Source organism: Panthera pardus, unplaced genomic scaffold (genome assembly GCF_024362965.1).
Source record: "Panthera pardus isolate Hobbes unplaced genomic scaffold, ASM2436296v1 HiC_scaffold_12, whole genome shotgun sequence".
Taxonomy (NCBI): Eukaryota; Metazoa; Chordata; class Mammalia; order Carnivora; family Felidae; genus Panthera; species Panthera pardus.
Genome location: NW_026526677.1, coordinates 9429369 through 9453881, shown reverse-complemented (window position 1 = coordinate 9453881; position 24513 = coordinate 9429369). Strand labels below are relative to the sequence as shown.

Sequence of the window (24513 nt, the reverse complement as noted above, 5' to 3'; positions counted from 1 at the left end):
TGAGATCGTGACCTGAGCCGAAGTCAGATGCGTAACCAACTGAGCCACCCAGGCGCCCCTCTACTCTCATCTTATCCATATGACAGTGCTATGATGTGCATGGTTTTATTGTCCCCCTTTCTAGGAGGGGGAAACAGAGATTAATTAAGAATGGCGTGGGGCGCCTGGGTGGCTCAGTCGGTTAAGCGTCCGACTTCAGCTCAGGTCACGATCCGTGAGTTCTCGAACGGTCCGTGAGTTCGAGCCCCGCGTCGGGCTCTGGGCTGATGGCTCGGAGCCTGGAGCCTGCTTCCGATTCTGTGTCTCCCTCTCTCTCTGCCCCTCCCCCGTTCATGCTCTGTCTCTCTCTGTCTCAAAAATAAATAAACGTTAAAAAAAAATTAAAAAAAGAAAAAAAAGAATGGCTTGTAAGGTGGGGAGCCGGATTTGGAAGCAACCCCCCTTGGAGCCTGCAGTTCTGCCTACCACGCCTGTTCCAGAGGGGGCTCCGATCCCACGTGATGGTGGATTGGGGAGGTCGGTTGGAATCCTGTCGTTTCCTACCGGCTGCTTTTATTTGGAAGGTGGGGAAGGCAGGCAGGCAGTGTCAGAGCGGTCACCAGTGCCTTCACAGTCGGTCCCTGCCATGGTGCTATTTGACCTCCACCTAAGACTTCCCACGCTGAGGGGTGACAGAGATCAAAGACAGCAGGTGACTTGGACAACCCCCATCCCCGGAGTCTGAGCTCTCCCCAGGGCTCACATGATGGGACGTGTGAAGTCGTAAAAGGGGTTTCAGCAAATTTTGCAAGAATAGTAGGAAAACCCTAGGCCCATCAGTGACCCAAAACAAAGTCAGATGTCCCAGGAGCATCCCGTCTCCAAACCCCATCCATATCTAGGTACTGCATCCAGAAGAGCGAACAGCGTCATCCTGACATGTCAGAAGGAGTGCTTAAGATATATTACACCTGTCTCCACTTTCTCCCACGGTTCAGATCGCTCTTTCATCAAGTGATGCCTCAGAGCTGGCTGTTATCGCTCTTGTCCAGCTCGTCACTCGGCTTCCCTGATGACCAGCGTGGCCCCAGGGCAGTTACTTATCCTCCTTCCAGGGAAAACCGCTGTATTCAATGCCATTTGGGCTGAGGACGTTGAACGGGTGATAACAATAATAAAAATAAAATCAGCCATGATTTCTGAGCACTTAATGTGTGTCAGGAACAAAGAAACAGACTCAGAAACACCCCAGGAGACCCCGCCCATCAACGGCAGAGCCGGGATTCAAACCCAGGACTTGCACCTGGCATCGCACCGCTGCCTTCCAAGAAGGTTACAAGCTGGTGTTCCAGGGTGTCTCTGCTCCCCCAGAGGAGGGGGTGGCTTGAGAAGACCCTTTAAGTAGGCGATACAGTCTGAATTCCAGACTGGATTCAGGAGCTCTGCCCCAGGAACACATCTCTGTAAGAAGACTGCATCCAGAGACCCTCTGCCATGCACACGGTCAGAAACTCTAAGCCAGTTCCGAGGCAGCCAAATGTTTGGAAAGAATGCCATCTTCAACCTCCAGCCCGCTCAGGACGACTATGAGCAGAGAGACTATCAAAACCCAAGCCATTTAAATAATACAAGACGTGAGTAAGAGGATCAAGGTGAGAGAGCTGGGATGTTGGTCGTGACAGCAGGAACTGCCCACCCTCGCTCCAGCAACAGGCTGCTCCATCCTGGGGGGGGGGGGGGGGGGTGCCTCTGGCCAAAATCAAATCCCGATGGCAGGCAAAGGGATGCTGAGTCCAGGAATCCGGGCTTTCGTGATCCACAGGGACAGAGCTGCCAGGATGATGGGGATGTCCACAGAATAGCTCGGGGGGGGGTGGGGGGGAACCCTTGTGGCAGAGAAATGTGGGAGGGGAGAGGTGGGGGCTTGACAAGTGACCCTCACAAGCTCATCCTGGGGTTGAAATTTAGTGGACTGACACCTGCCCGCATGCTGGGCTCTAGGCCTGTCCTTAAAAAGGCTCCGAGAAACTAAAGACCTACACCTGGTTCTCTGCTGAAGCTCAAATTTGCACTTCAGAAGAAAATGCATGGATGCCTATACTGGACCACTTATCACATTGGCTTCTTTAAAAGGGTTTCCTGACCCCACTGAAAGCAAGCAAGAGTCTTATGAACCCTAAAGAGCTGGGCCGGGGGCCCAGGGCCCCCAACCTTGGCTTTGTTTTGTCTCCCAATTCCCAAGGATGTGATTTCCTGTTTCTTCGAGAGCCACTCTCCGCTCTCCCTTCCTTATCCCCACACTCACCTCCTCACTCCACCCATGGAGCTGACCTCAACCACACCTGCCAGGCTGGAGCCCAGGCAAACCCAGCCATCCACCATAATCCTAAATACGTTGCACTCAGCAGCATGGCCCGATAGGATGGGTTGTCTGGGCGACCACAGCGCGGGCCCCCAGACAAGCTTGGGCCTCACTCTCAAGTCTGGCTCCCAGAGGGGGCCTTTTGTGTCTGACCCTCAGATATCCTGGCCCTGAGACTGGCCCTTGTTATGGGCTGAATTGTGTCCCTAAATCCGTATGTTGAAGCCCTAACCCCCATCACCTCAAAATGTGACTCTGTTTGGAGACAAGGCCTTTAAAGAGGTGATTAAGTTACAATAAGCCCATTAGGGTGGGCCCTAATCCAGCCTGACCCGTGTCTTCGTAAGAGGAGGAAACTTGCACCCACAAAGAGACACACAGGACAACCGTGCATGGAGGAAAGACCGTGTGAGGACGGGGCGGGAAGGCGGCCATCGGCGAGCCAAAGAAAGAGAGCTCAGAAGCACTCAGACCTGCCGACACCAACATCTTGGGCTTCCAGCCTCCAGAACTGTGAGACGATGATTTTCTGTTGTTTAAACCATACAACCTATGGTATTTGGTTATGGGAACCTGAGCAAATGAATACAGACCTCATTCCGGGTCTTTGCCACTTTCTGTCACTAATTACAAGAAAGCTTAGCTTTCATTGTGCGTCAGGCACCGCGCTAAGCCGTCTGCAGGCTTCTCTCATTCCAGCCTCTCAACAGCACAGGGAACCTTACTCCATTTTACAAATAGGAAAACTGCCACCCAGAGAGGTCAGTGACTTCCCCAAGGTCATCCCAGCTGATAAGTGACCGACTGATACGGGATTCGACCCAAGGAGGGCAACTCCAGAGCTGGCGCTCACAGCCATCACACCCCACAACTAGGGATGCCCAGGCCACCAGCCCCTGGAAGGATGCTGCAAAGGACTGAATGTTTGTGTCCCCCGCGCCCAAATTCATCTGTTGAAACCCTACCTGCCCCCCACCACAGCATGATGATATTAGGAGGTGGGGCCTTTGGGAAGTGATTAGGAATGAGGGTGGGATCCTTGTGACGGAATTAGCCCTCTTATGTAAGGGACCTCCGAGAATTCCCTCACCTTTTTCCAATGCGTAAGGGCACAGGGAGAAGTGGGCAGGCTACAACCCAGAAGAGGGCTCTCGCCAGAACCCAATTGTGCTGGTGCCCTGACCTCAGGCTTCCAGAGCTACAAAGAATACATTTCTGTGGCTAATAAGCTGCCCGGTCCATACTATCCTCTCATAGCCGCCCAAACAGACTAAGACAGCTGCCCTCACCTCAGCTCCCAGACCAGCTTGATGAGTCAGCATGGCCAGTGGTGACCCTCGGCCCCACAGCTCCAGGCTGCCGTGGACGCTGGCCTTCCTGGAGCCCCAGCGGTGACATGTCCTTCCAAGACCCCAAGAACCTTGTGTCCCTCATCTGAAGGCCTGTGGAGCTGTCGCTCTGTTCCTCTCCCCTCTGAGGGACGCCTCCGCCATTTTGTTCTGTGGCAGCAGGGACTGAGGGAACCCACCGGAACCCAGAGAATAAGCTTGCCCTTTACAGGCCATCTCGGGTCCTCTTCAAATCATCCCCATGACTAAGTGCCCTGGGGGACTCTAGCTCATCAGTTCACCTTAGAAAAAGGGGCAGCTCATAAGCAACAGAAATGACAGCTGCCCTACCAAGAACAAGAACGAGGCTGCTTTTCCTCACCCGCCCTCCATGCCGGAAGGTCAGGGCCACAGTGGGCCGTGGAGACGGTCCCCTTTAGAGGTGGTCCCCTCGCGCTTTCGCCAGAGGGTCACGCGGTGCAGCGGACAGAGCAGGGGTAGTTCTGGGACGGGAGAGTCTGCCATCAACTGCAGGGAATGGTCATCTCTGGCAACTCACTCAAACTCCCTGCGGGCCCCCTGCCGAAAAATGCCAAGTCAACCCTCTTAATGAACAAAGCCGAGCTTTGTAAGCACTGGATTACTTGGGAGGGTGGGAGGAGGAATAAGAATCTTGGTCCTCGTGCTACTCATGTTACAGTGTCCATTATATTCTACCACACGGGAGCTGAGTTCCCTGCTGGGGCTTCTGCCCATGTCACAAGCAACATGAGGGCAGGAGCCAACCCTGTTCCCCGCATTACCCCAAGCACCGTGTGTGTCCCAGGGTGCGGTACTGATCCACCTGTACCAGACTCACCTGGAAGCCTTTAAATGCCAATTCGCAGTCCCCCGCCCCAGATCTACCGGAAGAGGCTCTCCAGAGTGGGGCCCAGGAATCCGCATCCACCAAGCCTTCCGGCTGATTCTGAGTCTCCCTGCCCCGCTGGGTCCTTTACTTACCCCGCTCAGGAAGTGAGCCAGGCCCTGACAGGGCAGAGCAGTAGGGGAACCGACCGTCCCCGGTGTGCCCTGTGGGGGTTCCTGGGACACGGGACAGTCCAGGGCAAGCCGGGATGGCTAGTCATTCTAGCCCCCCTTCAAAGTCACACACAAGGACAAGGAGCAGGGGTTTCCAAGGTCATCTCCAAATGGCTCTTACTTGGTGTTGGAATGCGCCCCAAATGTACTCAGGGTTGAGAGAGGGCGTGGGCGATGTTCTGGGATTTCACAACACTCCCAATGAAAAAATGAAGTCAGACCAAGAGGAGCTGACTCAGGGACTCTAGAGAAGGGTCCAGCTTCCCTGGTTTGTCCCCTGCCCCAAACCTACTATCACCACCCTGTGCTAAAAGCAGCAAATGCCCAGAGCTCACGGTTCCCTTACGATCAGAGGGGTCACCCCTAGGTAGGAGGAGGTCAGGAGAATCATGGGGTGTCAGAACCGGAAAGTCTCCTGGAGATCAAAGAGTCCTGGTCCTTCATTTCTTGCATGAAAAAACAGGTCCAGAAAGGCCACGTGATTGGCAGGGTCACACAGCTAGCCAGCCCAAAGGTGACCCTAGCTCTCTGATGTCTTGATGTCTGCACCTCGACATTTTTCTGCTGGACAAAAAAAAAAAAAAAAAAAAAAAAAAGACAACAGCAGGAAAAGAAACAAGAAATATGAATTGAGGAAGAGGAGGCTAGACACAGAGATGAGTTAGAGGAAAGAGTGCTTGAGGCCCATGGTGTCCTAACTCCCCAAGTTACAGATGAGGAAACTGAGGAACACAGAGCTCAAATATATTTCCCAGGGCTACACACAGGAAACCTCTCTTGCAGGTCACTTAAATCCTATCCGCAGGGGGTCCCGCCAACAACTCTGAAAACGTGCTGTGTCTGAAACGAGAGACCCTCATGACAATGTCCAACAGAAAGGAGGGACCAGCGCTCCCAGGGCTAGAATTGGAGCCCTGGATCCACGGACACAGTCCTGAAGCCTTCAGCCTGGGGAGTTTCCCCAGAGAGGGTAGGGGCCACTCTGGAAAAGCAGTGGGGGGGACTTTTACTTTTCATTTTAAGCAGTTTTGAGTTATTTGGGGCTCTGGGTGGCTCAGTCGATTAAGCGTTCAACTCTCGGCTTCGACTCAGGGCACGATCTCACAGTTTGTGAATTCGAGCCCTGCATCCGTCTCTGCACTGAAAGCACGGAGCCTGCTTGGGATTGTCTCTCCCTCTCTCTGCCCCTCCTCCTCTTGTTCTCTATTTCTCTCTCAGAAGAAAACAAAACGAAACAAAAAAACAAACCAAAAAAACACCTATAGACGGTTTTGAGTTATTTGAAATAACTGGTAAGAATTTGCTTTTGTGGTATCTTTTTAAAAAGATTAAAGGAGGGGTGCATCTGGCTGGCTCGGTTGGTGGAGTGTGTGACTCTTGATCTTTGGGTTATGAGTTCGAGCCCCATGCCCGGGGTAGAGTTTACTTTAAAAATAGATAGATAGATAGATAGATAGATAGATAGATAAAATTAAAGAAGGGAAATAAATAAAATTAAAGAGGGGATAAAAGTTCTTTAGTGGCTGGTGAGAGAGGAGCAGGAGACCAAGCCCTGAGCTTGGGAAAGCAGAGAGATGAAAATAATGGGATTTTGAAGACAGAGGCTGAGATCAAGGAAAGAAGACCAAAGGACCCCCTCAGTAACTGGAGGTAAGTTGGATTTCCTGGAGAGGAGGTGTCTGTATGGTGGTAGAATTGGACGTGAACTTGCTTTTTTAAGCACATTAAAAGTAACTAATTTAGGGGCTGGCTGGCTCAGTTGATTAAGCGTCTGACTCTCGATTTTGGCTCAGGTCATGATCTCATGGTTTGTGAGTTTGAATCCCACATCAGGCCCATAGCAGAGTCCGGAGCCTGCTTGAGGTTCTCTCTCTCTCTTCCTCTCTCTCTCTCTCTCTCTCTCTCTCTGCCCCTCCCCTGCTCATGCTCACTCTCTTTCTCTATCTCTCTCTCAAAATAAATAAATAAACATTAAAAAAATTTTTAGGGGCACCTGGGTGGTTCAGTCGGTTAAGCAGCTAATTTCGGCTCAGGTCATGATCTCACAGCTTGTGAGTTGGAGCCCCGTTCCTGGCTCTGTGCTGACAGCTCAGAGCCTGGAGCCTGCTTTGGATTCTGTCTCTCTCTCTCTCTCTCTCTCTCTCTGCCCCTCCGCCGCTCACACTCTGCCTCTCTCTCTCTCAAAAATAAACATTTAAAAAATTTTTTTTAATTTTTAAATAACAAGTAACAAATCTAGAGATGATAAAGCATTTCTAGTTGCCATAGTCATAGGACACAGCACCTAAGGATTTAAGAGCCAATTTCTAAAAAGTATTTCGAGTTCTCCGTAATTGGGTGTTCAAAAATATTACCTCCAAGTTATAGTCCATGACAAAATGGAAACAATCTTCCAGGAATTGATGTCTCTGCGGTTGACCCAGTAAAACCCTGGCTGTGCAGAATCCTTAGGGAATGAATGAGTCACTTTATAGAGTAGAATTTCCTGAATAGCTGAAGGCGAAAACTTTAAGTGACAGGCATGTAAACTTTTAAATACAACTCTTTCCAAACCGGCCTCATCGCAGCCTGCATTCTGAAACAGAGGACCCGGAACACTATTTCTATAATCCCATTTTAAGGCGGCCCCTAGGGCTTACCAACGCCTGGAAGGACTCCACACCCAGTATCTTACAACCAGAAGTTTCCCTCTTGCCACAATCCCCACCCCACACCCGTGCCTCACTCCCTCCGCCCCTACTCTACACTCACTTCATCCCTGGTCCCTAGTCCAGCGCCTCATTCCTGACGGTCATCAGGAGCTTAGCCACCACGCCCAGGGGATCGGCAGTTTTCTCTGTCCCTATTATTAAAGCTGCAGAATTGAAATCTACCAAAGAAAGGCACAGAACCACACCGCAAACAATCAGAGCAATAGCCAACCTATGTGTGACACACGACACTTTCCTTCACAGAGTTTATGAAGCAGCCGGCACAGGTAGGTTTAGCCACATTTTTATGACGAAACTGAGGCTGGCAGGTTAGAGGCGCTTCAGAAGGTCACCTGCCCAAAATCCAGTACGTGGATAACTCAAATCCAGGTGTTGTAACTCCAAATCCTTATGCTTTGCTACTTTCTGAATTACCCGCGTTGATTAAATGCCTAAAATCTGCCAAAAGAAGAGGCAGCACAAACCAAAACCGGCAATCCGGCCGGACTCCTTTAACACGAAGATCGGTGAAATCACGCCAGGCAGTAACTTTTTATTTCCGTTCGTGTTAAGCTGTTGCTTCTGCAGATCATCGTAATTGCAAACTGCAAAGAAGTATTTGGTATGAGCAAGCCACTGGGGTGTTTCGGCAGGAGAGGAGAGGAAGGGTGCCATGCTTACAAAGGGTGTGGACAACGTGACCGGGTCTGCACTACAATTATGAACAGCCCCTATGGGAAGAAATCAAAGGTCTGAGTGAAAGTGTTGCTAATCTACTCTCAGGAGAGTTGGCTGCGGCTCTGTTTTCATCTGGAAGTCCTACAGACCAGGAATGTGTTTCTGCTGACGTACCCCTTTCCACCATGTTCCAGGACAACGCAATTAGCGTCCCGTGTTCCAACAAATCGCTTGTGACAGAACGTTAGCCATTTGGAGTTTTCCAGTGTATACACCCCACTGCCGCTCTGCCTGCTGTCACGTGACGTGGGTGACCACAGATCACAAGTTGCCACCCAGCACTGCCCAGAAGTGCTACCCTATTTCTTAGCGAGCTCCCTTTCCCCCCCTCCCAAGATGGCTGTCCTACCACTTTTCCTCTCCCTTCCAGCCTCCCTCCCTGTCTTTGCTCTCAGTTCATGATCTCAGCCCTTATGTCACCCAGAAAATAGAAGCCAACGATTAAAGACTACCTCATCTTCCCTCCAACAAGCCCCTTGGCCTCCCAGCATCCAACTCTCCCTTCAAACCTGACCTGGTTTGCCTGGGACTGGGAGAGGGGAGTGGCCCTGGGACATGGAACTTTCTGTTTTAAAGCTTTCCCAGGACAGGGGACTTTCAGCTAAAACTGGGGAAGTCGCTCCAAATACAGATGTGCTCCCCCTGCTCCTTCCCATCAGGAGCCCACCCTCCAGGGGACACCGGATGCCATCTCCTCTCACCAGCCTACGGGCTCCAGTCCTGACCACCCTCTCTTCTGCCTCATCCCCCTCTCCCTTCCGCTGAGCATGCAGACGAGGTCTGAGATCCCTCATCTTAAAGAATAAGAAATATCTCCCTTGATCCCACTTTTCCCTCCTCCTGCCAACCCAATTCGCTGCCCTCCAGAGCGAAGTTCTATCCATACTCACCAAATCCTTTCACACCTGCTATTCTTTTATTTTTATGTTTATTTATTTATTTTTGAGAGAGAAAGAGAGAGCGCAGGGGAGGGACAGAGAGAGAGGGAGAGAGAGAATCCCAAGCAGGCTCCGTGCTGTCAGTGCACAGCCTGAAGCAGGGCTCCATCTTACGAACTGTGAGATCGTGACCTGAGCCAAAATCAAGGCCACGCAGGCGCCCCTCACACCTGCCATTCTTGGCGAACCACTTCCACTCAGGCTCCCTCCCCTTCAGTCCAACAAAACCTCCATGGTCAAGGCCACCCATACTTGCCAAATCCAAGGTGAAGTCTGAGCTCCTATCTTACTCAACCGGTGGCGAGGGAGGGAGGTTTTTAATTTTTTATTTCCTATTGATTACAGACCAATACTGTTGAGAAAGAGAAAACAGATGGATAGCTGCAAGAATGAACCTGTGCTTGGGGGATTCGGCTATAAAAGTTGCTGAATGCCTACTCGGGAGTTTCTGTAATACATCTCCCCATGAGCCAGGCACTGCTCCGGATCCCATACTCTCCTGGTTTAGGGTGGGCCCTCATCCAACAATTGGGGTTCTTCTAAGAGGGCAGTTTGGACAAAGAGACACAGACAGGTACAGAGGAAAGATGGCCATGTGTGTGACGAGGCAGAAATGGAATAGTACAGCTGTAAACCAAGGAATGCCAAGCCTTGTCAGCAACCACCAGAAGCCAGGAAGAGGCAAGGAAAGAGTCCTCCCTAGAACCTTCCGAGGGCACGTGGCCCGGACGACACTTTGATTCTGGGCTTCCAGCCTCTAGAACCGGGAGGCAATAAATTTCTGTTATTTTAAGGCAGCCTGAGAAAGCCCCCAATTTGTATCTCCAGCCCAGACTGCTCCCCTGAACACCAGACCTCTGCACGACCATCTGCGCCCCTGACATCCCCCCTGATGTCTGAACTTTGGGGTTTTCTTTCCCAGATCCGTTTCTCCCTGCCTCCCCCAGCTCAGTGCATGGCGGGGGCATTCTGCCAGTTGTTCAGGCCAAAAATTTAGGAGTCATCCTTGATCCCTCTCTCACCACCTCCCCCACATATCCAATCCATCAGCAGTTTCTGTCAGCTCTACATAGCAGATATTTCCTCCTTTTCTGCCAACCATCCTCACGCCTGGCCTCACTAGAATGTTCCAAGAGGGCAAGGATTCGGTTTGTTCATTGCTATCCGTGGTGCCTGGAACATAATAGGCATTCAGTGAATACTTGTGAGATCAGTGAATGAAACAAAACTGTATTAATTCAAACACTCCCCTGATTGAGGATTTGTGATCATGTAAACAGAGGCTACTAAGCGCACTCACAGTACAAGGAAGGTAAGGAAGCATTTTAACTATGCGGTACAATAAGCAATAAGTCTACAAGCAACATGCCTGTTAATTAGGAATCATTTGCATACTCATGATGGCCCTCAGGTTTCTCTTTTAAACGACCTGTTCATGGGCCACTAGGGTGGCTCAGTCGGTTGAGCGTCCAACTCTTGCTGGCAGCTCAGGTCATGATCTCACGGTTCGTAGGTTCAAGCCCTGCATCGGGCTCTGTGCTGGCAGCATGGAGCCTGCTTGGGATTCTCTCTCTCTCTCTCTCTCTCTCTCCCTCTCTCTCTCTCTCCCTCTCTCTGCCCCTCCCCTGTTCTCTCTCTCTCTCTCTCAAAATAAATAAACATTTTTTTAAATGACCTGGTTTACTTGGTGGTTATACAAAGCCTAGGTCCTTCTTCACAGTCTAGTTCAATACATTTAAGTATGGCCTTCCAACTAGTATCATTGCATTTCCTTAAAAGAAAATGCATATTCTCCAATTCAAAATCTGCAGAATGTCAGAGAGCACACGCATCCTAGAAATACCCTAGCTTCTTGATGTTTCCACCATGGCTCGCCCAGCATTCCAAAAATGCATCTTGAAATACTCAAGCCTTTTGATACTGAGCAAAGCATGTTAGAAGCTGTAATTGCTTTGAAAAAGAGAGACGGCCACTCTCAGGCAACTTCCCAACACACCCTGCTAAACTTCCAGCAGTGCCTTCCTTCTGTGCGCGATGTATTCAGTGACCCACGTTTGCCGTTTTAAACCGTGAAACTGACGCAAACAGTTCACTCTTTTGAAGTTCAGCTCAGCTCAGCAAACACTTCCTGAAGCCCGATCTTGGGTCAGACACAGTGCCAGTGTCAAGGGCTCAAAGATGAGTAAACAACATGTGGTCCCTACCCTCCAGAATCTTCCACTGTGGGATAATTATATTAGCTATATTAATTACCTTGGGATTATATTCACATAACCAGACTGTAGTAAAAGCTCGGTCGAGGGCTGTTTAAGGTGCTGTGTAGGTACAAGGGGTAACTCCATGAGGGTGAGAGATATCAGGCGCAGAGTAGGTGGCTTGAGAGATGGCCTGAGTTCACAAAGTGGACAACGCAGGGAAAGCAGGAAGCACACCTCACTCATGTATGAGCGCCAGATCACGAACCAAAATTACATGGAAAAATCTCCTAGAATTTAAAGAATGACTCCTGTAACTAGAACTCTGGTTCCCAGCCACCAAAACCACCAAAGTTAAGAGGTTCAAAACTCAGCTAATTGTCCAAATGCTTTGTCACACAGCCGCTGGATGAGGCTTGGGTGTTGATTAAAGGGTCCAATGGGTGGTCATCCCAGGTGGGCAAGGTCAATAGTTTTGTGAATGACCGCTGACTTCAGATCATCACCTCCCATAAACCTTCATCTCTCATCTCTTTATTTGCAAGAATCCTATGCCCAGATCCTTTCAATAGACGCAGAAAATACATTTGAGAAAATACAGCATCTTTCTTGATAAAAACCCTCAAGAAAGTAGGGATAGAGACAACATACCTCAAGATCATAAAGGCCATCTATGAAAGACCCACAGCTAATATGGGTCCTCAATGGGGAAAAACTGAGAGCTTTTCCCCTAAGGTCGGGAACACGACAGGGATGTTCACTCTCACCACTGTTGTTCAACATAGTGTTGGAAGTCCTGCCTCAGCAATCAGGCAACAAAAAGAAATAAAAGAGATCCAAACTGGCAAGAAAGAAGTCAAACTTCCACGCTTCACAGACGACATGATACTATACGTGGAAAACCTGAAAGACTCCACCAAAAAACTGCTGGAACTGATCCATGAATTCAGCAAAGTCACAGGACACAAAATTAATGTACAGAAATAGGTTGCATTTCTATACATCAATAATGAAGCAGCAGAAGGAGAAATCAAGGAATTGATCCCATTCCCAGTTGTACCAAAAACCATAAAATACCTTGGAATAAACCTAACCAAAGAGGTGAAAAATCTATACACTGAAAACTATAGAAAGCTTATGAAAGAAATTGAAGACGACACACAAGAAAATGGAAAAATATTCCATGCTCAATGAGTTGGAAGAACAAATACTGTTAAAATGTCGATACTACGAAAGCAATCTACATATTCAATGCAATCTCTATCAAAATAACACCAGCATTCTTCACAGAGCTAGAACAAGCAATCCTAAAATTTGATTGGAAACAGAAAAGACCCCCAAATAGCCAAAGCAATGTTGAAAAAAGAAAACCAGGGGCACCTGGGTGGCTCAGTCGGTTAGGCATCCGACTTTGGCTCAGGTTATGATCTCACGGTTCATGAGTTCAAGCCCCGCGTCGGGCTCTGTGCTGACAGCTTGGAGCCTGGAGCCTGCTTTGGATTCTGTGTCTCCTTCACTCACTCTCTCTCTCTCTCTCTCTCAAAAATAAATAAAAATTAAAAAAAAAAAAAAGAAAGAAAACCAGAGCTGGAGGCATCACAATTCAAGCTGTAATCATCAAAACAGTATGGTACTGGCACAAAAACAGACACACAAATCAATGGAACAGAACAGAGAACCCAGAAATGGACCTACCAATGTATGGCCAACTAATCTTCAACAAAGCAGGAAAGAATATACAATGGAAAAAGACAGTCTCTTCAGCAAACGGTTCTGGGAAAACTGGACAGCAACGTGCAGAAAACTGGACCACTTTCTTACACCAGACACAAAAACAAACTCAAAATGGATGAAAAGACCTAAAAGTAAGACAGGAAACCACCAAAATCCTAGAGGATAAAACAGGCAGCAACCTCTTTGACCTCAGCCTCAGCAACTTCTTATTAGACATGTCTCCCAAGTCAAGGAAAACAAAAGCAAAAATGAACTCATCAAGATAAAAAGCTTCTGATGGTGAAGAAAACCATCAGCAAAACTAAAGGACAGTCTGAAGAATGGGAGAAGATATTTGCAAATGACATATCAGGTAAAGGGTTAGTATCCAAAATCTATAAAGAACTTATCAAACTCAACACCCAAAAAAACAAATAATCCAGTGAAGAAATGGGCAAAAGATATGAACAGACACTTTTCCAAAGACACCCAGATCGCTAACAGACACATGAAAAGATGCTCAACATCACTCATCATCCTGGAGATACAAATCAAAACCACAATGAGATACCACCCTGAAATCTGTCAGTATGGCTAAAATTAACAAGCAACTCCGGAAATAACAGATGTTGGTGAGGATGAGGAGAAAAGGGAACTGTTTTGCACTGTTGGTGGGAGTGCAAACTGGTGCAGCCACTCTGGAAAACAATATGGAGGTTCCTCAAAAAAATTAAAAATAGGGGTGCCTGGGTGGCTCATTCAGTTAAGCATCTAACTCTTGATTTCGGCTTAGGTCCTGATCTCATGATTCATGAGTTCAAGCCCTGCGGTGGGCTCCTCACTGTCTGTGTGGAGCCTGCTTGGGATTCTCTCTCTCTCTGCCCATCTCCTGCTTGCTCTTTCTCTCTCTCTCAAAATAAATAAATAAACTTAAAATATATATATGTGAAAAAAGAAAAATTATTTAAAAAAATTAAAATACGACCTAGCAATTGCACTACTAGGTATTTATCCAAAGGATACAAAAATAGTGATTTGAAGGGGCACATGCACTTCAATGTTGATAGCAGCACTATCATGGAAACAGCAATGTCCATCGAGTGACGAACGAATAAAGAAGATGTGGTATACATACACAATGGAATATTACTCAGTGATCGAAAAGAATGAAATCTTGCCATTTGCAACAATGTGGATGGAACTAAAGTGTATTATGCTAAGCAAAATAAGTCAGTCAGAGAAAGGTAAATATCGTGTGATTTCACCCATCTGTGGAGTTTGAGAAATAAAACAGATGAACATAATGGAAGGGAAGGAAAAATAAGATGAAAACAGAGAGGAAGACAAACCGTAAGAGACTCTTAAATACAAAGAACAAACTGAGGGGTGATGGAGGGGAGGTGGGTGGGGGGATGGGCTAGATGGGTGATGGGCATTAAGGAGGGCACTTGCTGGGATGAGCACTGGGTGTTATATGTAAGTGATGAATCACTAAATCCTACTCCTAAAACCATTACTACGCTATATGTTAACTAGCTTGGATTCAAATAAAATCTTTAAAAAATAATTAATTAAAAAAAAAAAAAAAAAGAATCTCATGCCCTCCCAGCTGGTACATTTCAATGGAATAAATAAAAATACAAGTTGCTGGGCTAATCCAGATCGCTCCAGAGCTAACCCTTCCTGCTGTTCAACCCAGATGCCTCCTCCACCTGTGATCACCCCTGCAAGTTAAGAGACCTTCTGATTTTATTTATACCAATATGGGAAAAGGCTCTGGGAGGGACTTTTGTCGGACAAGAGCTTCCGCCTCCTGCAGCCCCAGGGATAAAGACACAGAGGTGTGGTTCTTGGGGGGTGGGGGGGTGGGACGTGTTTGCTGATTGCAAACACAGTTCAAGCAGCCCAGAGCAGAGTTTCTTTCTCAGCAGCAACACTTGAAACATTTTGCACTGGATAATTCTTTGTTGTGGGAGGCTGTTCTGTGCACCACAGGATGCTTAGCTCTGGGCTGCAAGGACGAAGATACTCCAGCTGGGTGGCTCAAGCTATAGAAATTTATCTCAGAGTTCTGGAAGCTGGAAGTCTGCCATCAGAGCGCCAGCAGGGTGGGTTCTAGGAGAGTCCTCTTCCTGGCTTGCCCATGGCCACTGTTTTGCTGTATCTTTATTATTCTTATTATTCTTATTCTTATTCTTATTATTATTATTGAGTTTTTTCTTTTAATTCCAGTATAGTTAACATACACTTGCTATATCCTCACAAGGCAGAGGCAAAGATCTCTGCAGCTCTTCTTATAAAGCACTAATCTCATCATGAGGGCCCCACCCTCGTGACCTCATTACCTCCCAAAGGCCCTACCTGCAAAAACCATCACATTGTCACATTGGGCTTTAGGGTTTCAACCATAATCCCAATGAACCTGGGAGAGACACACACATTCAGTCCATGACACCTATTTCTACCCACTACAGCCAGTAGGACCCCCGCCCCCAGCAAGCTGCGACAACCCAAGCTGTGTCTGAAAATCATCGCATGGCCCTTGGGAGGCAATTCTCCCCCCCCTCCCATTTGAGAACTACTGCCTTAGAGGACAGAGCAGGGACAAAGGCAGGAAGAAGCCCAGTGGGAATTGGACACGGGAATATAGAGTTGGGACAGGGTGGGGACGAGGGGTGGGGCCAGGGTGCCCGTGGTATACACCACGCAGGGTGCTAGAAAGCCCTGCGATGACCCAGCCAGGGAGAGGGATTAAGGGAAGGAGGCTTCCTCCAAGCCCCTCCTTGAGAGAGGGTCACTGCACTCAGCCCGGAGGAAAAAACATTAATAAAATCAAGCTCCACACCCGCAGGGAAGAAAGGAAAGGTCTCGTGAAGTTCAAAAGCAGCTTACACCTCCCGTGTTGACAAGAGAGAGAAACAGTTTTCAGTAGGAAGGGGAACATTATCCTTTATTAATAAATGTGTGACCTGTGTTTGCCTGGGCCACCCCACATGGACTTAAGGTTGGGGCTGTTTTGACAGTGATGATGTGGGTGTCACTGACTCTTCCTCCAACAGTTATGGTGGGGTCTCGGCCTCCTCCAACACCTACCATCGTTTACACACACACACACACACACACACACAATTACTCTGGGAAATCCTCGCACAGCTGCTTACATGTCCTCCTAAGCAGACCCAGTCTGCTCCCACGAAGGGTCTGCCACGAATTCTACCTCAGCGTCTCCCTCCACGGAGGGCCACACCCCCACTCTTTGCCAAGTTGACCCTAGGGTCCCCACACCGGCCACCGGCCACCCTAGCCGGGCACCTCCTCCACCTGCAAAGGGGCCACCACACCGCTGGGCACTGTGCTGTCGCCCCAAGGCACTGTGCTGCTGTGACCGGGCGTGAAGGCCCAAGGCCACACTGTATTTCCTGGGTCCTCAGTGCAACAAAGACACCCCATCCTTCGTGCCCATTTGGGCAAAATGCCTCTTCCTTCTGCCTCAGACTGATGAGCACGAAGGCATCATCCTTCCATGTTCTGACTCAGCCCCCTTGTCTCCACAGGACTCAAGGGTGAGACACAGGAAGACCTATTCGAGGGTCCCACCTCAGGCCGCACGTCGAACCATCTGGCAACCTCCAACAGCTGAGGCCTAAATCTTTCTTCCCTTAAAGGAATTTGTTTATCAGAAAACCCCTGCATCCCTCAAGCAAGCCGACTTCCAGCGGCTTCCCCGCTCCCCGCAAGATATGGCAGAAATCCTGCAGAGCGGGGGAGCCCGGCTCAAGCTGTCTCAGCCACCACTCACCCACTGCCCGCTGCCCACGCTGTCCACGTCCGTACACGCGGCGCCTGGAGGTCCCGGGCCTCCTCTCGAAGTCTCTGTTGCATTACGTGGGAAAAATAATAATAAGTCAGGGAAAGTCACACCCTACCAGAAACTTCTGTGAGTTCTGACGGATATTTATTAACTGCCAGCTGCGCCAAGCACGGCTCTGAGCCCGTTACCTGAGTTCTCCCATCTAATCCCTAAGACCGACCTCTGCCGTCGGTGCTGTTTCCGTGCACGTCCTAAGAGGGGAAAGTGAGGTGCCGAGCAGACGTAGGAGGCAAAGCGGTGCGCCAGCTCTGTGCAGGGCCCTCAGGACAAGGAGGAATTAAGAGGAAAGGGGGGAGCGGAGGCAGATGGGGTGGGAGAGGGTGGAAAGGCGGAGAAAGACACCCCTGAGCGAGCTGTCTGCGGTGGAGCGTGGGGGGGGGGCCAACCTTGCCGCTCCCACGCCCTGGGCGCGCACTCAGGGTCACACTGCCCCGAACCCCGGCACCTCCTCAGCAGGAAGTCTGTGCAATCTCCTGACTGAGGCAAAGGGTTGGCCCCATGTCAAACCTCTCTCTTGTGCCCACAGGCCCGCTTGCCCAGACCTGATGACCCTACTTTTTTGCCTCTAGGCCTAGGGTGGGATCTGGGCCCTGCTTCTCAAGGGCGCCCCCGCTTGGGTTGACCTGCATGGCTCTGACACCACCACCCGCCCCTCCGGTTTTTCTCATGGCCCCACACCCCCCCCACACCCCACCCCAGCCTTATTGGCACCTCGCCCTGGCCTGTGACCCACAGCCTCTGGACCCTCCCTGACCTGACCGGTCCACACACCTCTCCTTCCACGGGCCCTCTGCCCTGAGTTCCTTGGTCAACACCCTGCCCTGAGCACTACCTGCCAAAAACCAGCCGCTGCCCACCCCAGGGCCCCTCTGTCACCATCCCCCTCACCGCTCTCCCTTTCTGACTCTCAGCCCACACCCCCTGACCCCTTCCTGCCTCACCCCATGTAAATTCAGCCCTCCAAGCCTGTGCCAGGACGCTTCTCCCACCCCTCCTCCCTGCCGCGACCAGAATTTCTCGGAGCAGTCCAGACCCCTAGGCGAGCATTACCAGGGGCCCTTGTTTAAAACGCTGCTGACAGTGACATAAGCCAGACACAAGAGGACACATGCTGTATGATTCCACTTATCGGAGGTCCCTAGTCAATCCATAGAGACAGAAAAAAAGATGGGTGGGTGGCTGCCAAGGGCTGGGGGAAGGGGAGCAGGGAGTTAGTGTTTCATGGGGACAGTTTCTGTCTGGAAAGATGAAAAAGTGCTGGAGATGGATGGTGGCGATGGTTGCATGACCGTGTCAATGTCCTTAATGCCACCAAACTGTGCACTTTAAAAATGATTCAAGGGGGGCGCCTGGGTGGCTCAGTCGGTTGAGCGTCCGACTTCGGCTCAGGTCATGAGCTCACAGCTCGTGAGTTCGAGCCCCGTGTCAGGCTCTGTGCTGACAGCCCAGAGCCTGGAGCCTGCTTCTGCTTCTGTGTCTCCCTCTCTCTCTGCCCCTAACCCACTCACATTCTGTCTCTGTCTCTCTCAAAAATAAATAAACATTAAAAAAAATAAAAATTAAAAATTAAAAAAAATAAATAAATAAAAATGATTCCAGGGCCGCCTGGGTGGCTCAGGTGGTTAAGCATCCGACCCTTGGTTTTGGCTCAGGTCATGATCTCACGGTTTGTGGGTTCGAGACCCGCATCGGGCTCTGAGCTGACAGCTCAGAGCCTGGAACCTGCTTCAGATTCTGTGTCTCTTTCTCTTTCCTCCTCCCCTGCTCCCTCTCTCTCTCTCTCTCAAAAATAAATAAACATTAAAAAAAAATTTGTTTAGTAATAATAATAATAAATAAGGGGTGCCTGGGTGGCTCAGTCGGTTAAGCATCTAGCTCTTGGTTTCGGCTCAGGTCGTGATCTCACGGTTTGTGAGGCCGAGCCCCTCATCGGGCTCCGTCCTAACGGTGCGGAGCCTGCTTGGGATTCTCTCTCTCCCTCTCTCTCTCTCTGCCCCACCCCGCTCACTCTATCTCTCTCAGAAGTAAATAAATAAACTTTAAAAAAAAAAAAAACACAAAATTTTTTAATTAAAAATTAAAAAAAAAAAAAAAAAAAAAGCCGTGACACAGAATCTTGAGAGCCAGGCAAGGAAGCTATGTTTTTAACCAGCTCCCCAGAGGGTCTCGGGCACCCTAAGCGTGAGAACTGGGTACCATGACCCCTTCTGAGTGTAGCCCGAGTCCAGTCACGGGGCCTGCTGAGCCCCACCTTCCTCATCCGGAAGTGGATGCTACACCCTCCCCTCACGGGGGAGACGGCAGGGGTCTCCCTTCTTCCACCCTCACACCCCCAAAGGACTACCTCCAGGCACAGACACGTGGCAACACGCAAGGGACTCGCTGACTTCTTGGAGGCTGGGGTTATAACGTGGCGAAGGAGAGGAAGAGTCACAGAGCCCAGGGGCAGGGAGCTGGGACAACACGTACCAGGGGACCTCAGGCTTTCCTGAGGGGTGAAGGCTGTCAACATCCGGAGGGATAATTGGCCCAGGGAGCGGCCCGGGGCACTCCTGGCCGAAGGAATTACACGCGCAAAGGCCCTGAGGCCTCCAGTACGTGTGAAAAGAGCAGGAAGGCCGGCTGGGGAATGTATACAAGAGCAAAGGAAAACCTGGTCAGAGGGTTTCACTCAGTCTGGGTCCCCCAGAAGCAGCCTGGAATCTCAGTTGCTCTGCTCCGAGGACCTCCCCCTCTACAGGAGAGGGTGTTATCTTAAGAGCACAAAGCACTTGGTCTCTTTATCTCCTCACACTGTTCCCTGTGGTTTCTGGGGATGGCCTCTTGCCTCCCACAGCCTCGGCCAGGCGGGTCTGGTCAGCACGGCATTCCATTCTCCCGGCTGCATCTGGGGCTGGGTGGGGCTTGGCCCTGAGGCCTCCCCAGACTCAAACTGGACCCCTCCGGTCCCTGCCGGTGCTCCCCACAGACGCTGCAGGGAGTTAGCGGCCCTCGCTGGGGCCACTGTAACCCTTTTCCAGACCCCAGGAGAGCACTGGTGGAAGACAGCCTCTTCTTTTTTCCTTTTTTTTCCTCCTCCTTTGCTTTTCCCAAATTGGCCACCCCTGGCCGTGGTTAGAAAGCAGGAAAGTTCACACCACACAAAATCACTTGAAAAAATACACTTGAAAAAAATATGTAAATTATATTCTGCTATATATAAATTCTACTATATATAAATTATATATATATATATATATATATATATATTAGACCTGCCAGGCCTTGGTGCACAAGAGTTTCACTAAGGTAGACAGTGAAGATTAGAAAATATACCTACTTCACGGGTGCCTGGGTGGCTCAGCGGGTTAAGCATCCGACTTCGGCTCAGGTTATGATTTCACAGTTTGTGAGTTCAAGCCCGACCAGTTCAGAGCCTGGAGCCTGCTTCGGATTCTGTGTCTCCCTCTCTCTCTCTCTCTCTCTCTCTCTCTCTCTCTCTGCTCCTCCCCCACTCACACCTTGTCTGTCTCTCTCTTTCTGAAAAATAAATAAACATAAAAAAATAAACTGCACCTACTTCAGCACTTACTGTAATAAGATAGTTGGACAAATTTTAGATGGCTTTATTTCTTTTCAAGACCCCCATTCTCGGGTAGCGTGGGGTCTGTGAAGTGGTAAATGCACTAGGAAATTACCTAAATAGTTTTGCCAGGCCTGCCTTTTTGTCTCAGGTACAAGGAGGGTTGGAAGGCTGCCAGACCGCTCATGACCCGTTTACTAAGCTGTCCCCCTGACAGCCTGTCACTGTGCACAGGGGGACCTCCTGGACAGGTAGCAGGCCTCTGTCCCCTCCGCCCCAACGCTGCCCACTCCCTTCTTCCTCTGCGCGTGAAGGCCCTCGCGCGAAATCAAAGTCCTCTTTCTAGAACCGGCTCTCCAAGTGGGTGATCCAGCCCTTTGTGCAATCTTGTCCTTTTGCCTGTTTCGCTGTGAAACTATTCTTGAACGTATTCCAAAGTGGCTCCAGGGAATATTCATATCTCCACTGTTTTTCACTTCAGCAAAAAGTGATGGCGAACTTGGCTGGGGCCAGGGAGCTGGAAACCCGAGGAGAGAGCAGTAAGATGCCAGGTACCTTTCTGGTTTGATTCCAGATTTGCAGAAGGGTATCACACCCCGCTCTCCCTATTTCTAGCAGGACAGCAGTAGGCAGGACTCGGGAAGCCTCGCCCAGACCCTGCTTCCCGCCAGGGGGCTCAGGCAAGCCCCAGTGGCCAGCTGTCCTGGGAAGCGAGAGCCACCGAACCCTCTCCTTGCTATGCCTGCCCCAGCCCCTTTCTAAATCCCCCAGGAGTCTGATGGTTTAGGGACGAGAGAAAATAAAGCTCAAGGGTTAAATTACATTCTTGGGTTGTGTCAAAGTTCATTCTAGGTACATCAGTTCAGAGGCTAATCAAGCAGACTTGGGATTAGCAGAGGAGGGCCTGACCCTTTCTGAAGGGCCCCTGACCTCTGTCCCCAAACAGGGCCTTCCTTCCTGAGCTCTCTGCTATGCAAGGGATTCTGCAGACAGTTAAAAAAAAAAAAAAAAAAAAAAAAAAAAAATTCCCCCTGGATTTGCTGCTTTCTGATCTGACCAAGTCGGAATGTGTGGCGTGGAGGAGGAACACCCCTTGCCTGGGCAAAGACAGCCTCGCACAGGAAAACAGGCCTCAGAAAATAACGTCCCTGACCTTCCCAAAAAAGCCCAGAGGCTGCCTTCCATGAGTAGCCAGAGGTAAGAGCTGGAGCCGTCGGTATAGCTGTGGGGCTGATCCTTCACCATGAGATTAAGTAGGATGAGAAAGAAAGTGTGAGGGGCGCCTGGGTGGCTCAGTCAGTTGAGCGTCCGACTTCGGCTCAGGTCATGATCTCACGGTCCGTGAGTTCGAGCCCCGCGTCGGGCTCTGTGCTGACTGCTCAGAGCCTGGAGCCTGTTTCAGATTCTGTGTCTCCCTCTCTCTCTGACCCTCCCCCGTTCGTGCTCTATCTCTCTCTATCTCAAAAATAAATAAACATTAAAAAAAATTAAAAAAAAAAAGTGTGAGAGGCTGTACCGTACCCTCAAAAAATTCATATGGAGAAATCCTAATTTCCGCCACCTCAGAATGGGACTGTATTTCAAGACGGGTCCTTAAAGAAGAGATGAAAGTAAGGTCATCAGAGGGGGCCGAATCCAATATGGCTGGTGTCCTTACTCGCAAGAGGACCTAAGCACACGGGCAGTTATAGAAGGAAGACCCCGTGGAGACCCAGGGAGAAGACCAGCATCTACCAGCCGAGGAGAGAGGCCTCAAGACACCAACCCTGCCGAGACCTTGATCTTGGACTTGAGCCTCCAGAACCGTGAGACAAGAAGTCTCTGCGGTTCGAGCCACCTGGTCAGTGGCACCTCGTTCCAGAGGCCCTAGGAGGCGAATGCAGAAGACGCGGCTGCAGGAAACCTCCCGCCACCGGTGTACGTGATGAGGCCAACAGAAAGATTAAAGAAAAGTGAATCTGCCTTGTATGTGGACAAGGACAGTGTGGCTACATTTCCCAGAAGGCGCAAGTGAAGCACCGCCATTTTGTTCTGCTCTAAAGGTGGTGGAGGGCAGACGCACCCCCACGCACCCCCACGCTGGCGGTTCCAGTCTATCCCTTTGCTTCCATCGTCCCTCCCTGAGCCGGCCCAGATAAGACAGAAGGACAACACCTTATATAGACCTCAGACCCACCTCCCACCAGCCCCGGGAGCTCTGCCCCGCATGATAAAGCCCCTCTTCTCTATAGCTCACAGGGGTTCTACTTCTCTGATCAAATCCTGACTGACACAATCAATAGGAAAAATTCTCAGTAGCTTTTAAGACCAATAACCTGATTATGTCCTATCTGTTTAATTCTCTGTGATAGCACTTTGGGTGAGTAAGCAGTGAGCTCTCAGCCCATGGAGTCAACACTGTGCCTCCTGCCAGACTCAGAACCTCAAAGCCAGCAGAACGTGGAGCTTCTTTTCCCACCTCTGTTCCCGTCCGTGAATTCTCTCACACTGCGCTCCCTTGCTTCCAGGCCTCTTGCATCATCCTAGGCTAGACCCTCAACGCTTCATTCCTGCCTCCACACCTCCTACCCTCAGACCTGTCGCTGCCACCCAAACCTCTGCTTCTAGAAAGCCACCTTGTAACACACTTCAAAGGAGATCTCAAGACCAAACCCTCTCTGCCTAGATGTTGAGACCTTTTATCATCTGTCCCCACTCTACTGCCTCGCCATCCTCCCCACTGCTCTTCAGCACGTGCCCTCTCCCAAGTGAGGTCAGTCTCTCCTTCCCTGTTGGGGCCTGCCATGCCTACTCCATCCCTGGGCCACCTCTCAGATTGTCCCCATGCTGCAGGACCTCTCGTGCTTCAAGGCTCCAGGCCCACCTCCTTCACAAAGCCATCAGCAAGACCATCAGGTGTAGCATTCTAGAGAAAGGACTCTGGAGCTGGCCAGTCTGGATCCAAACCTTGGCTCTGCCCCTCCCAGCTCTCTATCACTTTGGGCAAATTACTCGATCTTTCTGTGTCTCACACTCCTCCACTGTAAAATAGGGATACGAGTGCACCTGCGTCTTAGGGTTTTCGTGGGGATTTTTAAGTCACATAAAGCATTTGCGTCACGCCTGGCACCTAGAAAGTGCTTGATAAAGGTCAGTTCTTGTGTTATTTTTGTTTTTATTATTACCTGACCATTCTGACCATCTCCAATACTCTTTTCCCCTGAATTTCTGCACCTAGTATCATAGAGACCACATCACTCAAGCACATAATTATAGTCGATCTTGCACCGTTCGCCGCCGTTTCACGGGTAACAAAGAGGAACAAGGACATTTTCTCTGTAATCGGAACATCAATAGGCAATAGCTTACTCATGAACGTCAAATATTCCTCATTCCTCATGTGCAGAGTAAGCAGGGGAACTTGCCCTGCTTCTTCCTGATAGCATTTAACCCCTAGGAGGCCTAGGAGGAAAAAGATGAAGACAGCTAACGGTCAGGAGCATGAAGATACAAAGATGCCCACGTCATGGTCCTGAAGCTCATCCTGGTGCATCTGACCCCCCAAAAAGTGACATTTTGAAAGACGTGGTTTTCAGATGAAGAAGAAATGCCTGGAGGGCGGCCTGCTCAGAGGCAGGGACCTCAGCCAGCATCTGCTTCTACAGAAACTGAACAGCACCCAAGTTAGGGGAGACCCGAGCGGGCCACTAGATGGCGACAGACCAGGTGGGGTGGGTCGTGGCACTCCCTCCACGGGCCTTCTGGTTTACCGGTCAGACTGCTGAAGGCTCACGAATTTGCCAGTTTGTAGTTCAAGACATTATGGGAGTTGGGGCACCCGGGTGGCTCGGTCGGTTAGGCGTCTGCCTTTGGCTCAGGTCATGATCTCGAGGTTAGCGAGATCAAGCCCCACATCCGGCTGGCATCAGAGCACAGCCTACCTCAGATCTTCTGTCTCCCGCTCTAAGCCCCTTCCCTACTTGCACTCTCTCTCAAAACTTAATAAACATTTTCAAAAAATAATAATAAAGTAAAATAAAATGAAAGGATGGGTGGAACCAGAGGAAAGCTAACGAGC

General features: G+C 50.0%; 1 long non-coding RNA gene across 2 annotated transcripts in view; it reads right to left on the bottom strand.

Moving 5' to 3' along the window:
• Positions 1 to 21883, bottom strand: part of LOC109246580 (uncharacterized) — a 32647-nt gene extending 10764 nt beyond the window's left edge. Inside the window, exons 1-3 of one of the 2 annotated variants that reach the window (XR_002071409.2) lie at positions 20210 to 21883; positions 19364 to 19516; positions 7104 to 8170 (exon numbers count right to left, since the gene is read on the bottom strand). This is a non-coding gene — a long non-coding RNA (uncharacterized LOC109246580). The remainder of the gene's footprint in view (positions 1 to 7103; positions 8171 to 19363; positions 19517 to 20209) is intronic. The other variant, XR_008421113.1, reaches the window with a different exon arrangement.
• Positions 21884 to 24513: the final 2630 nt, after the last annotated feature.